The following is a 17,202-nucleotide window of genomic DNA, read 5'->3' on the forward strand; positions in this document are numbered from 1 at the left end:
GGGTCTAGACCCCCGAACATAATGTCCTGAGCAGACAGTTCTGTCTTTTTTTCTTCTACCCCCATGGTTGACCTTATGGTTTTAATTAATTTATCCATTTGGTCCAAGGGGAAACAGAACCGGCTGGAATCCTCTTCGGAAGAAGAGGAGGCCGAGGACTCTGAGGAGATATCTTCCTTCCTAGGGCCGACTGAAGACTCTGAGCCTGAAACACTAGCTCGTCTTCTTTTAGAAGAATCTTCTTTTGATAGGGCTTTTATTTCAGTCCTGATTAATTGCCTCAGGTCTGTAGCGAAGCTTGGAGCTTCTTCCGCTACCTGCATAAATAGGGAAGAGTGTAAGAGTCTGATACTCCACTCACGTTCTACCCCTCATCTCCGTCCCTACCGTCTGTCTCACGCAAGACTGACACAATCTCTTGGGGTGGCCATCTGGTAAGGGGCAACTACAGAGGGCACATTCCTTGTGCTTCTGCTTCCCTGTGGCCTTCTTCCCCTGAGAATCAAACACATAAGGGACACTGCATCAGGGTACATTCTCGTAGATCTCTTACCCTTGCAGATGAGGACAGGTACCGGATCATGGGGGGCTGCAGGAGGATCCTTTGACCTAGAGGAACTGCTGTGGCTCTGTCCACTCGAACGTCCCTCCTTCCGCCTCTTAGGTTGGTCACTGGGGCGCTTTGCCACGGGCTGCACCTCTTGTGGGTCCATGGGGGCTTCTGTTGTGTCCATCGCTGGGCCTCCAGAAGCACCTCAGCAGCAATGCCTTCTGTCTTAAGAAGGCTCCCCCTCCGGATTAGCAGGAACTCTGTCCGGTGTTCGGGCCCCCCATTGGACCGCTCCTCCCCTTCAGGTGCCCGGCCCCCTCAGGCGGCGGGCGCGCATCGGCGCGCGTCCACCACAACCGGAAGCCGGCCGGCATCCGACTTCTGGTTTCGGCGCTAGGCCCCGCCCTCTTCGCAGCGTCACTTCCACCGCGCGATAGAGGCCGCGGGGACACGCGGCAAGGGGCTAGCACTGCGCCGCCGGCTCGGAACCGCCGCTCCCTTTGTGGGACACCGCCGGCGGCGCCCGCCCGAACGGACCGCACCCCCGGGGGAAGGAGACACAGGGGGGCACCGCTTACCTCACCGGCCCCGTGGAGAAGGCGACCGCCGGACCCTGTCTCCGCCTGCTCTTACCACTGCCGTGGAAATCCTACCCGGACCCACCGTGGCGCATCCAAGGCCCCCAGCGAGACCGAGGTAGGAGAACCCCCCGCTACCTGAGTCGGTCCGCTGGCCTGGGATTCGGTTATCCATGACAGACGATCTGTAGGGAGTTCTGTCCTTGTTAGGAACAGGAAACCAACTGATGCGTGGGAGAGGTGCCGCCCTTTTTGTATCTGTAGGTTTTCCTGTTCCTAAGAAGGGCGGATCCCCTCTCTCAGGTGGTGCTGTCATGGACGACCGAATAAATGCCCTATAAAAGGCTGTTCTATTCCTGATCTAAGGCTACATTCACACACACAGCATTTTTGCTGCGTTTTTTGTGGATACGCTTTTCAGCTGCAAAAGCAGATCAGATTTTAAAAAAAACGCATCACCTGAAAGGTTTTTGAGCTCATAGATAATGTTTTCAATATCAAAAGCAGATTAGAAATCTGCTCTATCCATATCTGTCTCCATATCTTATCTGTACCAAAAAGAATGAAAGCTGGGTAGCACACAGACTAACACTTCCTGCCAGGCAAAGAAGGAGGAAAGAGCATCTCAAACATCATTAACAAGATATTTTGTAAGGTGACAAAGTTACTGTAAAAATGACAGCAGATATGTCTAAAAGACAGCTCATACAGCTTGTTGTGAAGGACAGTGTACCATTAACATTATTTGCACGACCAGCTTTTACAGCTCTTAATGGAGAAATGGCCCCCAAACTTGGTGTTTCTCTGGAAAGAGAAAGTATTAGAAAATTAGTGATTGAAGAAGCCCTTAAACAAAAGGAAGATCTTAAAAAGACTCTCAAAAGACGCTTCATGTTTCTTAAAATGGATGCCTGCACACGTCACAGAGTGAACTATTTTGCCATCAATGTTCGATATGTTTGTGACAGCAAAGAAATTGTTACCAAGACACTGGCAGTAAAAGATACTAAAGCTCATCACAGCAGCCAGTTTCTCCAGGCCTTAGTGGAAAAAGTTCTGCAAGATTACGAACTCAAAAAACAACAGGCTCTTGCTATTGTAATGGACAATGCTTCAAACATGATAAGTACAATTACACTGATTAATGAGAGTAATGAACAACAGCTAGAAGAAAATTTAGGATTCAGTATGTTTGAGATGGAAGGCCACAGTGCTGTTCATGTAACTGAGGAACAAACAGATATTACAACAGAAGAACAGCAAAATTATACTATAGAAATAGATGATCTTGTTGAAGCTGCTTCAAAACACTTTCCTATTCATCACATGCGCTGTGTTGTGCACACGCTGCAGCTGGCAATAAGAGATAGTCTGCAAGAGGGACATGCTGGAAATCTGATTGGAAAAGTGAGGAAATTGGTTATTGCCGCCAAAACCCCTAAAATTGATTCCATCTTGAAGAGACGTGCTGGGAAAGGGCAATTGTTGATCAACTAAAACCGTTTCTTATAGATATAGCGAACCCTCAGGTAACCCTAAATGAAGGTCAATGGACACAGGTGGCTGAACTGAAGGAATTGCTTGACCACCCATTTACTGTGACTAAAAAATTACAAGCTGAGGATTTAACTCCTGGCATTTTCATGAGGGAGCGGAAGAACTTGCCATTTTGCTGTTTAATCACAGATGGCATTTCTGCTTCAATGAAACGGAGAGAGACACAGCTATTGGAAAATAAAATTTTTCTGGCAGCTGTTTATGTGGACCCAAGTCATCGTATACTGCTTGATGATTAACAGCTTACTAAAGGAAAAGAAGCTCTGACTGAGGTAGCAGTTAGAATGAGTGGCCTACAGGAGGACTGCCAGGCGCAAGAGGACTCGGGTCCTGACAGTGCTACTGCTGCCATATCTTCATTCTCATCACATGAGGAGTTGGACTTTGACAAGTATTTGTATGACATGGAGCAGGTAAAGCGTTGCTGCAAGGAAAAAGACTTCACTCCGTCTCCTATAGCAAGTAGATTGACCATATTTCAGCAAAATGTTTCACTTGTTCTCAAAGAAATAGAAAAATTCAACCGTTCATCAAAACTGACTGTGCATGAGGCAATTCCTTTATACTTGGAAATTGTTAGAGATGTTGCCCATGTGGTTACGGCTTTGCCTCCAACCCAAGTTACTGTAGAGAGGTTGTTCTCTGGCCTTAAAATTATTAGGTCAGATTTGAGGTCATCTATGAAGGAGGATCTGATGGAGGCAATTCTATTTCTTAGAACAAATTCATAGACTGCACAAATGTTATTTAGTATGTTTTTGTTGAAAACTGTTTTTTTGCCACTTATAGTTTATTACATAGTGATTGAGATATTTTATATATATATATATATATATATATATATATATATATATACACACACACTAATATATATATATATATATATATATATATATATATATATATATATATATATATATATATATATTCGATATTACATAGTGTATTACATGTTTACAATTTGTTACAGTTTTTTGTGTTCTAAAGTTGTATTCCAATAAATATTATGTTCTATCTAAATATCTTGATTATTGTATCATAAAAAGTATTTAATGTCTGATGTTCACATTGTACTAGAATAAATTTTTCACTTAAATATAAGCAATATATGTGGGAGTCAGAGTCGGAGTCGGTGTAAGGGAAATTGAGGAGTCGGAGTCGCAGGTTTGGCTTACCTACTCCACAGCCCTGATTGTAAGGCCCAATTATTAAGTCTTTGGCGTGTGGGAGGAAACCCACACAAACATGGAGAGAACACACAGGCACCTTGCAGGCACCTTGCAGATGTTGTCAATTAAGGTCATCAATGTTAATGTTGCGGATGAGCCTTTTAACCTGTAGCATGAGGCAAGATCCACCAAATGTACAAGACAACATTTGAAAAAAGAAGAAAAAAAAAAAAAAAAAAAAAAAAAAGCTGCAAAGGGCGTAGGGTGTAAACTCTTCTTGTTGACACTTATGGTCAAGATTGGGAAGACATGAAGCATATTTTGCTCAGGTGGTCCTTGTCAGTCCATGAAACCACATCAACTGAACAGCGACGTGATACATGTTCCCCGTTAGCAGCTGCAGCCAACAGTATCCTGCCCAGGAAACCGGTGAGGGCTACAGCAGTGCTCCTAATAGAAGGGCTATTTATTTGGGGGGCAATGACAATTAGGTGTACGAGTAGTAGAGGGATTTATCATATCACTCTAAAATGCATCGTTTGTTGATAATATTTCACAATTTCTTAAGGTCAAATATAGAAAGCCCTGGTCAAAATGACTAATACAGGACAAAAAGCATCTATTCAAAGTCACTCCTCTACTATGAAGGCCACTAATACTGGAGGAGGGGAGAATGAGAAAACCGAAAGTCTACACAATGGTCACCAGGGTGAGAATGAAGTCTGCTCATAGAAAACAAGTCCAGGGCCAGCAGACATAAAAATATATATTTCCGGAACAGAGAACCCAGGTTTGGTCAGCCCCCTTCTTCGCTTTGTTTGCATGGTCATTGCCAAGTTATAAGGTACAACTTACTGAGGGATTAGGAGAACAAAATACGAGCTGATAAACCGATAATCCCAAAATAAAGAAAAGAATGTGTTACTTAGAAACACGGAAGAAAAGAAAAACAAACCTTGCCAGACGTTGAGTAGTTTTTCTTTCATTCTATATTTCTACATAACTCCATGCGACCTGCGAGTAGATCCACAGTCTAGTCTGATTTCAAGGGTTTAAGGCCCCACGAGATCAACTGCATACATTAACGTTAGAAGATACCAATGTCTAATGTAACAGTGACGGGAACCCTCTACCGCAAGGACCAGTGTAGCGTACAGTGACGGGACCCCTCTACTGCATGGACCAGTGTAGTGTACAGTGATGGGACCCCTCTACTGCATGGACCAGTGTAGTGTACAGTGATGGGACCCCTCTACTGCATGGACCAGTGTAGTGTACAGTGATGGGACCCCTCTACTGCATGGACCAGTGTAGTGTACAGTGATGGGACCCCTCTACTGCATGGACCAGTGTAGTGTACAGTGACGGGACCCCTCTACTGCATGGACCAGTGTAGTGTACAGTGACGGGACCCCTCTACTGCATGGACCAGTGTAGTGTGTAGTGTACAGTGACGGGACCCCTCTACTGCATGGACCAGTGTAGTGTGTAGTGTACAGTGACGGGACCCCTCTACTGCATGGACCAGTGTAGTGTACAGTGATGGGACCCCTCTACTGCATGGACCAGTGTAGTGTACAGTGATGGGACCCCTCTACTGCATGGAATTGTGTAGTGTACAGTGATGGGACCCCTCTACTGCATGGACCAGTGTAGTGTACAGTGATGGGACCCCTCTACTGCATGGACCAGTGTAGTGTACAGTGACGGGACCCCTCTACTGCATGGACCAGTGTAGTGTGTAGTGTACAGTGACGGGACCCCTCTACTGCATGGACCAGTGTAGTGTACAGTGACGGGACCCCTCTACTGCATGGACCTGTGTAGTGTACAGTGATGGGACCCCTCTACTGCATGGACCTGTGTAGTGTACAGTGATGGGACCCCTCTACTGCATGGACCAGTGTAGTGTACAGTGATGGGACCCCTCTACTGCATGGACCAGTGTAGTGTACAGTGATGGGACCCCTCTACTGCATGGACCAGTGTAGTGTACAGTGACGGGACCCCTCTACTGCATGGACCAGTGTAGTGTGTAGTGTACAGTGACGGGACCCCTCTACTGCATGGACCTGTGTAGTGTACAGTGACGGGACCCCTCTACTGCATGGACCAGTGTAGTGTGTAGTGTACAGTGACGGGACCCCTCTACTGCATGGACCAGTGTAGTGTGTAGTGTACAGTGACGGGACCCCTCTACTGCATGGACCAGTGTAGTGTGTAGTGTACAGTGACGGGACCCCTCTACTGCATGGACCTGTGTAGTGTACAGTGACGGGACCCCTCTACTGCATGGACCAGTGTAGTGTGTAGTGTACAGTGACGGGACCCCTCTACTGCATGGACCAGTGTAGTGTACAGTGACGGGACCCCTCTACTGCATGGACCTGTGTAGTGTACAGTGATGGGACCCCTCTACTGCATGGACCTGTGTAGTGTACAGTGATGGGACCCCTCTACTGCATGGACCAGTGTAGTGTACAGTGATGGGACCCCTCTACTGCATGGACCAGTGTAGTGTACAGTGATGGGACCCCTCTACTGCATGGACCAGTGTAGTGTACAGTGACGGGACCCCTCTACTGCATGGACCAGTGTAGTGTGTAGTGTACAGTGACGGGACCCCTCTACTGCATGGACCTGTGTAGTGTACAGTGACGGGACCCCTCTACTGCATGGACCTGTGTAGTGTACAGTGATGGGACCCCTCTACTGCATGGACCTGTGTAGTGTACAGTGATGGGACTCCTCTACTGCATGGACCAGTGTAGTGTGTAGTGTACAGTGATGGGACCCCTCTACTGCATGGACCAGTGTAGTGTGTAGTGTACAGTGACGGGACCCCTCTACTGCATGGACCAGTGTAGTGTACAGTGACGGGACCCCTCTACTGCATGGACCAGTGTAGTGTGTAGTGTACAGTGACGGGACCCCTCTACTGCATGGACCAGTGTAGTGTACAGTGACGGGACCCCTCTACTGCATGGACCTGTGTAGTGTACAGTGATGGGACTCCTCTACTGCATGGACCGGTGTAGTGTACAGTGATGGGACCCCTCTACTGCATGGACCAGTGTAGCATACAGTGACGGGACCCCTCTACTGCATGGACCAGTGTAGCGTACAGTGACGGGACCCCTCTACTGCATGGACCAGTGTAGTGTACAGTGACGGGACCCCTCTACTGCATGGACCAGTGTAGTGTGTAGTGTACAGTGACAGGAGCCCTCTACTGCATGGACCTGTGTAGTGTACAGTGACGGGACCCCTCTACTGCATGGACCTGTGTAGTGTGTAGTGTACAGTGACGGAGCCCTCTACTGAATGGACCTGTGTAGTGTACAGTGACGGGACCCCTTTGCTCCCAAGTACTAACGCTTTTTTTTTTTTTTTACCAGTGGAGGTCTGAGTGGTCGGATTTTATACAGGCTTATAATTCAAGCGGGAAAAGCTAAATGAGTAGTCAGCCCTCCCCTAATCACATTGTAGTGAAATGCACATTTAAAAGATATCCGTCATAACTGTGACCCCCTCCTACATTGCCCAAAGTGTAATGCATAATGATGCCGGATGTGAAGCAGAGGGCACACGCAGGTCCAGTAGAGTACTGGGAACGCCAAGATATTTACAGCATAAATATTGTATGTTTGTCACCATGAACCCAAATGTCACCTGGTTTACAGATAGACCAAGTAACCCTAACCTCCAAAAATAATGTAACTTACAACACCTAGAGTAAAAAGAGGCATCCCCCCACGACTGTCCTCTCCGGCTGGGATCCCTCCTGCCGCATCACTGAGTTGGTTAGACCAGGGTTCCCCAACTCCAGTCCTCAAGGCCCACCAACAGGTCATGTTTTAAGGATTTCCTTAGTATTGTTCAGGTGATAATTGCTTCACCTGTGCAATACAAAGGAAATCCTGAAAACATGACCTGTTGGTGGGCCTTGAGGATTGGAGTTGGGGGACCTTGGGTTAAACAAAACATACATTACAGAAGGCATCGTCCCAGCGGGGGCAGATAAGATTGGGGATGAATCTCATTTTTATTCCGGGGAGTGGATAATTTTAAATTGCTATTTTTAAGGCTTTTATAAACAATGGCCACAATTTGTAACATACAAATGAAAAGGTTTATTGCACCCCGATGCTCAATTGGACATTAGTGTATTTATTGCTCACTTGGGCCTGGCCCTCTGCTGTTAGCGATGATGATACTCTTGCATTGCCGGACCTTTTTATTCTGTGCACATTAGGCTGTGTGCACATGCTGCGGATTGATCTGTGGATTTTTCCGCGGAGATTTGGTGAAATCCGCAGGTAAATCCTATCTGCGGATTAGCCTGCGGTTTCACACCTCATAAGAATAAGGTGTGAAACCGCTGCGGATTCCGCACAAACAATTGACATGCTGCGGATTGTAATCCACGGCAAAACTGCACGGAAAAATCCGCAGCATCTGCACAGTGGTTTTTGTTTTGCATAGGCTAACATGGTACTGTACACTGCTGCGGGTCCGCAAGGCCAAATCCGCAACGTGTGCACATAGCCTTACACACCACCCTTTTAAGGTCATTGGGTAATGTTTTCGCAGGGGTGGTCCTTTTCTCCATTAAACTGAGTATTCAGAACATCTTTCCATCGTCCGGAGCTCCTTACATAGAAGGAAGAAATGGTTTATTACCAAGTCTGCCTTTCAGACCACAATCCCAGCAAGTGACTGTTGGGTACAGAGAGTGAGCAGAAGCTGCTGGGTATAAGTAGGAATAATCATTTTTATGGAAAAACACAGCATTTGGCAACTATTGAATGGAGAAAAGTGTGCCATTCTTGAACCAGATGCCAGGCTCTCTCTCATCGGCGATGTGTCCTGTGTTAACAGAGGCATCCTCTCCTGTCTGCACAGGACGTACATCTCCCGCAGGGGCAGGAAACGCCAACCGTGCGCAGATTTGACTAATTTTGGGGGGTTGACACCATAACAGAACACTTTACAGATAAACCCTTCACCAGAAGGCAAAGTCAACAAAGTAATGTGATTTTCTAAGTAATGCTTCGTAAGTATCTGGAAACATGGGTTCCTTTACAATTCATGAACCTCTTATGATTGCTCTTTTTTGGTGTCAAAGATGACAGATTCCCTTTAAAATTAAAGGAATGGTCTTTAAAATATTGTAATAAAATTTTTTTTTATATACGGTATATATATTTTTTTCTGGAAAGTACCTTATCTAAGTGCCACGTGCCCGTATCATACACCACAGTTAGGAGGATTAAGTAAATTAGCCTGTCATTAGAAGAGGAGAGCGGCACACTCCCTTGGAAGGGGAAAAAAAAAAAAAAAGCAAAACTAAAGCTGTCTAATGCTTGGCACTCAAGCTACAAGTGCAATTAAAATCCATTTAGCCTCTGGCATCTAAGGAAGCAAGAATCTAATTGAGTATTGCTTCAAAGTCTTACCTAGGATTGTTATATTTTCCACTCTCTGTTCCTAGTAACGGCAGCGGTGGAGGATCAAATGATACAGTGCGAGAAAACAGGAGTCGGGGTGAGAAGGTTCAACGACGAAATGGAACATGGGTGGGACAAGTGCAATTAGTCATATCAATTATGGCTACAAGTGGGTTTTAGTAGACTTTCCCTGAAGTCTGTAAAGGGAATCCGCCAGTAACATTTGCTCTGCAGTAGGGCAGAGTATACAGTGCCTTGCGAAAGTATTCGGCCCCCTGGAACTTTTCAACCTTTTCCCACATATCATGCTTCAAACAAAGATACCAAGTGTGAATTTTTGGTGAAGAATCAACAAGTGGGACACAATTGTGAAATTGACCAAAATTGGTTATTTTAAAATTTTGTGTAAATTCAAAAACTGAAAAGTGGGGCGTGCAATATTATTCGGCCCCTTTAGCTTACTACTTTGTTGCGCCACCTTTTGCAGTGATTACAGCTGCAAGTCGCTTGGGGTATGTCTCTATCAGTTTTGTACATCAAGAGACTGAAATTCTTGCCCATTCTTCCTTGGCAATCAGCTCGAGCTCAGTGAGGTTGGATGGAGATAATTTCTGAACAGCAGATTTCAGCTCTTTCCACAGATTCTCGATTGGATTCAGGTCTGGACTTTCACTTGGCCATTCTAACACCTGGATACGTTTATTTGTGAACCATTCCATTGTAGATTTTGCTTTATGTTTGGGATCATTGTCTTGTTTGAAGACAAATCTCTGTCAAAGTCTCAAGTCTTTTGCAGACTCCAACAGGTTTTCTTCAACAATGGTCCTGTATTTGGCTCCATCCATCTTCCCATCAATTTTAACCAGCTTCTCTGCCCCTGCTGAAGAAAAGCAAGCCCAAACCATAATGCTGCCACCACCATGTTTGACAGTGGGGATGGTGTGTTCAGGGTGATGAGCTGTGTTGCCTTTATGCCAAACATATCGTTTGGCATTGTTGCCAAAAAGTTTGATTTTGGTTTCATCTGACCAGAGCACCTTCTTCCACATGTTTGATGTGTCTCCCAGGCGGCTTGCTGCAAACTTTAAACACTTTTTATGGATATCTTTGAGACAAGGCTTTCTTCTTGCCACTCTTTCATAAAGGCCAAATTTGTGCAGTGTACGACTGATTGTTGTCCTATGGACAGACTGCCCCACCTCAGCTGTAGATCTCTGCAGTTCATCCAGAGTGATCATGGGCCTCTTGGCTGCATCTCTCATCAGTCTTCTCCTTGTTTGAGATGAAAGTTTAGAGGGACGGCCAGGTCTTGGTAGATTTGCAGTGGTATGATACTCCTTCCATTTCAATATGATCGCTTGCACAGTGCTCCTTGGGAGGTTCAAAGTTTTAGAAATCATTTTGTATCCAAATCCAGCTTTAAACTTCTCCACAACAGTATCACGGACCTACCTGTTGTGTTCCTTGGTCTTCATGATGCTCTCTGTACTTCAAACAGAACCCTGAGGCTATCACAGAGCAGGAGCATTTATACGGAGACTTGATTACACACAGGTGGATTATACTTATCATCATTAGTCATTTAGGACAACATTGGATCATTCAGAGATCCACAATGAACTTCTGGAGTGAGTTTGCTGCACTGAAAGTAAAGGGGCCGAATAATATTGCACGCCCCACTTTTCAGTTTTTCAAATTCCACAAAAATTTAAAATAACCAATAAATTTTGTTCAACTTCACAATTGTGTCCCACTTGTCGCTGATTCTTCACCAAAAATTTACATTTGGTATCTTTATATTTGAATGATATGTGGGAAAAGGTTGAAAAGTTCCAGGGGGCCGAATACTTTTGCAAGGCACTGTAACATTGGCATGGATACCCATTACACCACAGACTGGTGCCAATTCATATGCAAATTAGGCTCACAAGTGCGCTGGTGTGTGCATGGGTGCACTTGCAGTCCTCAGCTCCCCCCTAGCTCCTCTTCGCTGGTGCCGCTTCATAATTAACGGAGACATCGGCTCTGCTCCATGATATTACCACTGTCCTCCACTGTCGAGCAGCAGAGGGTAGCGCTGACTGAGAGAAGCAGAGCTGTAGACTGCAAGGCTCCATTACACCCACCAGTGTACGTGAAGAAATTATACATTTATATGCCATATGAAATATATTGCAGTGAAATTGGTACCTATGGAAAGGTTTTACACTTTCCTATCCTGTACCAGCCTGGGGCGAACGTTACTGACAGGTTCCTTGTACTCGAACAATCCTTTTATAAATATATTCCCCCATGTAAAGTGTTCTAGCAATACCAGATTAGGACCACCATGACTTTATGCCAGGAGAGCATCGCAACATATCAGCATTTATTAATGGGCTGCAGTTTAAACACGTTCTCACACTTTCTTCGGACATCTGAGGTTCACCTGAGGAAACTGCAAGTGAAGCAGGCAAATATTAAAGGGAATCTTTTCACTTCATTTTTGGCCTATGAGATGTGGCCACCGCCATCAGGGGCTTATCTACAGCATTCTGTAATGCTGTAGATAAGCCCCCGATGTAACCTGAAAGAGAAGAAAAACAAGTTATATTATACTCACCCGGGGGTTCGGTCTGATGGGTGTCGCGGTCCGGCGCCTCCCATCTTCTAGCGATGACGTCCTCCTTACTTCTGCCGTGACTCCGGCGCACTTTATTGGCCCTGTTGAGGGCAGAGTAAAGTACTGCAGTGCGCAGGCACCGGACCTCTGACCTTTCCCGGCACCTGCGCACTGCAGTACTCTGCCTCAACAGGGCAGATATAGTACGCCTATGCAGATAAGCCCCTGATGGCGGTGGCCGCATCTGATAGGCCAAAAGTGAGGTGACAGAATCCCTTTAAGAAGTGGCTGTCAAGAGTAGCTGGCAACACATTTCAGATACCAGTCAGCAGAATGCCATTACTCCCAACTGCTCTACACAGATACATAATGGCTCTTACACAGCACGTATTCTGTATAGAGAGGACAAGGCTACTGACAGACACCTCACACGGCTTATCCCAGGCGAAAAACGGAAAGAAGGATTGGGAGATGTTGAAATTCAACACGCTAAGTCCGGCATCTGTGTAAAGCCGAGCATCAGGACATCACCACACACATTATGCAAGTTCAGTTCATTGATAACTTCAAGATCCAAATAGGATGGCAACACAAGTTTAAAACATATGAAGAGATGCACTGTCAGTGTAGCGCAACTATCAGAGGCAAATGCTGAGGGTGCAAAGAAAGCAGCTTCAATTTGTGGCATTCAGGGTTTATAAAAAGACATACGAAGAAAAAGAATAGCTGCAATGATCACCGGTTTAGTAACGGAGGAAACCAGAATCATCAAGTCACACCAGCAGGTGATTATTGAAGGTTACATCAAATACAGCAGTTTCTTTAGTATTTGCTTTCTCAAACTCACTCATCTGACTTGTACATACACTGCTCACAAAAAGCTAGGGATACTTGGCTTTCAGGTGAAATTTGTGGAAAATGTGAAGTTCACGCTACAGTGATATTTTATCATAAATGTAGGGCATTTAAAAGGGGCTATCCGGGACATTAAAAAAAAACAAAAACACAACACATGCACGTTAATTGCTAACAGAGCAACTACAAGCCTGATGTACCCGGTGCCGGTCACTGACAGTTCCTGCCGGAGATTCGGGTGCTCCCTGTCAGAGCAGCAGTTTCTCTTCCTGTTGACAGGAGCGGTCAATGACCACTGCCGAGTACAACTGACAGTTGCCTTTGTTAGCAACTACATGCCTTTTTTGCTAAGTTCAAGATATTCCTTTAAATAGAGGCAAGCAGTGGGGATTTCCTCATCTCAAACAATTTATTGAAACAAAAGCCAATAACACTGGTGGGCATAGCCCAAAATTAAATGTCAACATGTGGCCTTAAGCATCAATTACAGCTGACAACGACGTCCCCTGCTTTTCACAAGTGGAGTTACTGTCTGCTGAGGCATGGCATCCCACTCTTCTTGAAGGGTGGCCCTCAGGTCATTGAGGTTCTGGGGTACAGAGTTACGAGCCTCTACACGGCGACTCGGCTGATCCAATAGGTTTCCTATGGGATTGAGGTCTGGAAGAAGTACAGGCCACACCATGTGAGGTACAACAATCACCAGCAGCTGCTCCCTAATTATGTAAACCTTGAAGAGCTGGAGCATGGTCAGCCATGAAGATGAAATTAGGCCTGTGGTGTTCATGCAGTGACACAATGACTGAATTATGTTCTTCAAGAAGTTGTGGCTTGTTACTGTGCCACTGACAAAGTGTAGGGCAGTTCTTATTGACTAGACACACCCGCCCACATTAAAACCACCAAAGGCTTGTCTGGTGACAACAGTGGCTGATGCATCACGCGCTCCTTGATGTCTCCAACATAGTTGGCGGTCATAACTTCTGCTCCTCGTGAATCCACTTTCATCAGTGAACAGCACTGAGGCCCACTGGTCCCTCGTCCAGCGTAGATGTCGCCTGTGCATGGTGGTGAGGTCAGGTACCCTTGCAGGTCATCTAGTACGCAGATCTCGCTGATGTAAACAGTTTTGAATGGTCTGACGTGACACTTGGGTGCCTCTCACGTCCTCTAAATGTACCTGGAGATGTGGCAATCACCATCTGATTCCGAAGGGCATTGTTCCCAATGAAGCAAAGGACGTCCACTTCTGTCTTTCTGTGACTCTTCCAGTCTCTATGTTGTACCCTGCTGATGACTGACACTCTAAGCTCAGTGGTCACTTCCATCTGAGAACGTCCTGCTTGAAGCCTCACAGTGGCAACGCACTGGTGACCAGTTGTTTGGTGTTGTCTTTGTCTCATGATGTCAAAATGTGAAGAGCGTGATGAGGAGGACTGTAATACCAATTCTAATTGAACCCTGAAATTTATTGGCCAATTCATGGAAAAAACACCGGTTGTCAATTTTACCATTAAGCTCCTTGCTAGAGAACAGCAAGTTGTGGAAAAAGTACTGAAACACTGAACAGTTGGACATGGGCATTCAGAAGTTTAGATGTGGTCACGTTAAGTTCTCCTGAAAAAGTTAGAGGGCATTTTAGGATAATCCTGAAATTTCAACCAAAAGCCAAATATCTCTAATTTTTGTGAGTAGTGTATCTTCCAATAGCAGACATGTAAACCCTGCAGTACTAGCAGCAGACTATAGTGACTGGTCCCGTTTTACAAGACCTGACACTGCAGCTTCTCATCATCTTCTGCTGCTAATAGATAATTGAGGAGGCGGGAAGGTGTTCCTGAGAACTTGTCTGCACCAGACGAGTAACTAGAAACAGTCAGATAGTCATCCAGCACAGAACCCGATCCTGATCTGGACTACTAGCCAATAACGATAAAAGAACTATTCTTCTAAATGCATCGGCATTATCTAGAGGAAGGAAGAGACTGGAAAACCTTAGAACAACTAACACGCAATCAGCATAAGATTACACCTCTACATGACAGACCGGCTACTGAATGTCGACAATGGAAGGTCCGTATACAAGTCTCAGAACCCCAACATGCTTCACCGCATGTGAGGCGTCAAGGGATGGGACAAGGCGTGATAACATGTTGGGGGGGGGGGGGGGGGGGACTTGTAAACCAATTTATGTCTTGTTCTGCCATATAATGGGGACACACCAAGGGTGCCATCTATTGAAGGTGTATAATAGAAAGTCTTCCTGAAAGTACATAAATAGAGGGCAGATTTGGGACATTTTTATATAAACCACGTATGTATTTTAATCAATTAAGTAAAAGATGAAGTCTTATGGCTTGCTAGAGATATATCCAATATGGGGTTCTCACCTTTCTGTACAATATTAACATATCCCTCCCAAGTCACTTTCTAATTAATTCTCAGAACCCACAAGCATTTTGGAACAGACTATGTGCTAATGGCAATGTCATCCCAGGGCCCGAGCATATAATGAGGCTTCCACAACACCATACATATGTGAAATGGAAAGTGCTGGTGTAGAATCTCGGATCTCCCGTGGGAATGAAAGGATCAGGCGTTTAAATTAAAACTACACGATCCTTAAATCGGGTCATCTCATCTACTTAAATGGGAAAAATTCCAAAGTGCTTGAAGCAAAATTAACTTTCCCATTTACATGCAATTAAAAATCTTCTCCATTCTCAAAAAAATAATTTTTCATTTCTCTAGTTTACAGTTCAATGCCCAAGTTACAGGCCACAGGTGCAAACTGTCAAATGTTCGAGTAGTGAAGGGGCGGATAGAGGATGTAAATCCTGCTCTGAAGCTGGATGCATCCGGCCGGCCCAAGTGCCCTTGCTCTCTTCCAACATTGCAGAGGCAAAGCTGGCTCGGCTTTCAGCGTGGGAGAGCACTCAGCCCAGAGCAGTAGCACAGCTACACTGCTGGTCCGAATGCTCAGTCAGGAGCACAGCACCCACCATGAGCTGTTAGCCAGGAGGCAGCACGCTTCTCGAGAAACAGCAAGTTAAGTCTTAACACCACAGGCATGTGTTGGGAGAGAGCCTGGGACTGCCATACACAAAAGGTTGGATTAGATGTGTATGTGTGTCTACAGAATTGCATTCATAGGCCTACTGGTCATTAATGGAAACAGGTGACGACCACATCATTAGTCGATTAACGTGGCTGTAATGCTGGGAGACAGATCACAGGGAATTACTGTGCGAGTACCCCCATACCCCAGATAACAAGTCACCAGTGCTAATATTAGTGGGCAATCCACTGGGTCATTTATCCTACATCGCAGTGGTACCCACAACTTTCACCATAAGCGACGACCCACCCCACGTTGTGGGACCTGCAATGCCATACCTATGGTAATGCTTCTCCTTCAAGCCAACAAGGCATTCTGGGTGACCGCAGTTTTGCAGAATTCAAACACGTGAACTTACAATATAACTACAAAATTTTATACCAAAAATAAATGTAACAGGGAAAGTAAACATCTATATGGCCTTAACATAAGCTTCTCATAAAAAAAAAATAATAGTCATGTTTTTGATTATTTTGATTCCTTTCACTCTCATTGGTTTGTTCCAGAATAGTGTGTCCCTACCTGAATTCATGAATAGCGCACAGCACAATGACAATTGGGGGGGGGGGGGGGGGGCGGTGTTTGCTGGCCAGTTGGGCTACCAGGAGTTTCTTCTCTCGATTTCTGCTATAGAGCAGAAAGTAAGAAAGCAGAAAAAAACTGCAAAGACAGACTGACCCTGACAAGGCACGGATACCTGACTACACTAGTTCCAGAAAGACACCCAGAGCCCCTCCGTTAGTGGTCTATTCCACAGATTCGGCTGAGCAGAGAACGGTTTGTTGTGGAACAAACCACTGGACACAGACGAGGAGGGGGTTTTATGTGTTAGCCTGAGGTTATAGGCTCTTCATAATTCGGTAAATATGTGGACCATCATGCTAAATGACATTCCTGTAGTTATACAGTAACTTCGGTCAGACATTTCGGAACTCCACAGTTCGAGACAACATTACATAAGCATTGCAAGGAGGAAAATGAAGAACTGTAGTTACTTCATCAGTACATGGCAGACACCGCCAAAATCAAATAATGATAATAATTAATGATGATGATGGAAACTAATTTGCCTTCCAGCCCCGCCTATGCCGCTCCTGTTGCTGTACAGACCCATTTAGTAGCATTCTGTGGGTCTAGTTTGTGGGTTTAGATAACGATAGAGCACTATAAGGCATTGTGAGGCCATTGGGCATGGCAGTATGTCAATTTTACTCTTTAGGCCGAGTTCACACATGGCGGTTTTTTCGCGTTTTCCTTTTAAACACGCGATTTTGCTGTGAAAACGCGAAAAATAAGCATCCCATGCAATCCTATGGGATTCTG

The 17,202-nt window shown here is 45.3% G+C and overlaps 1 protein-coding gene across 1 annotated transcript in view; it reads right to left on the reverse strand.

The window, feature by feature from the left end:
* Positions 1-17,202, reverse strand: part of PTDSS2 (phosphatidylserine synthase 2) — a 96,073-nt gene that overhangs the window by 44,511 nt on the left and 34,360 nt on the right. The gene's annotated exons all lie outside the window — the stretch shown is intronic.

This window comes from Dendrobates tinctorius, unplaced genomic scaffold (assembly GCF_039654945.1).
Source record: "Dendrobates tinctorius isolate UK_male_01 unplaced genomic scaffold, ASM3965494v1 ptg000037l, whole genome shotgun sequence".
In the NCBI taxonomy this organism is placed as follows: Eukaryota; Metazoa; Chordata; class Amphibia; order Anura; family Dendrobatidae; genus Dendrobates; species Dendrobates tinctorius.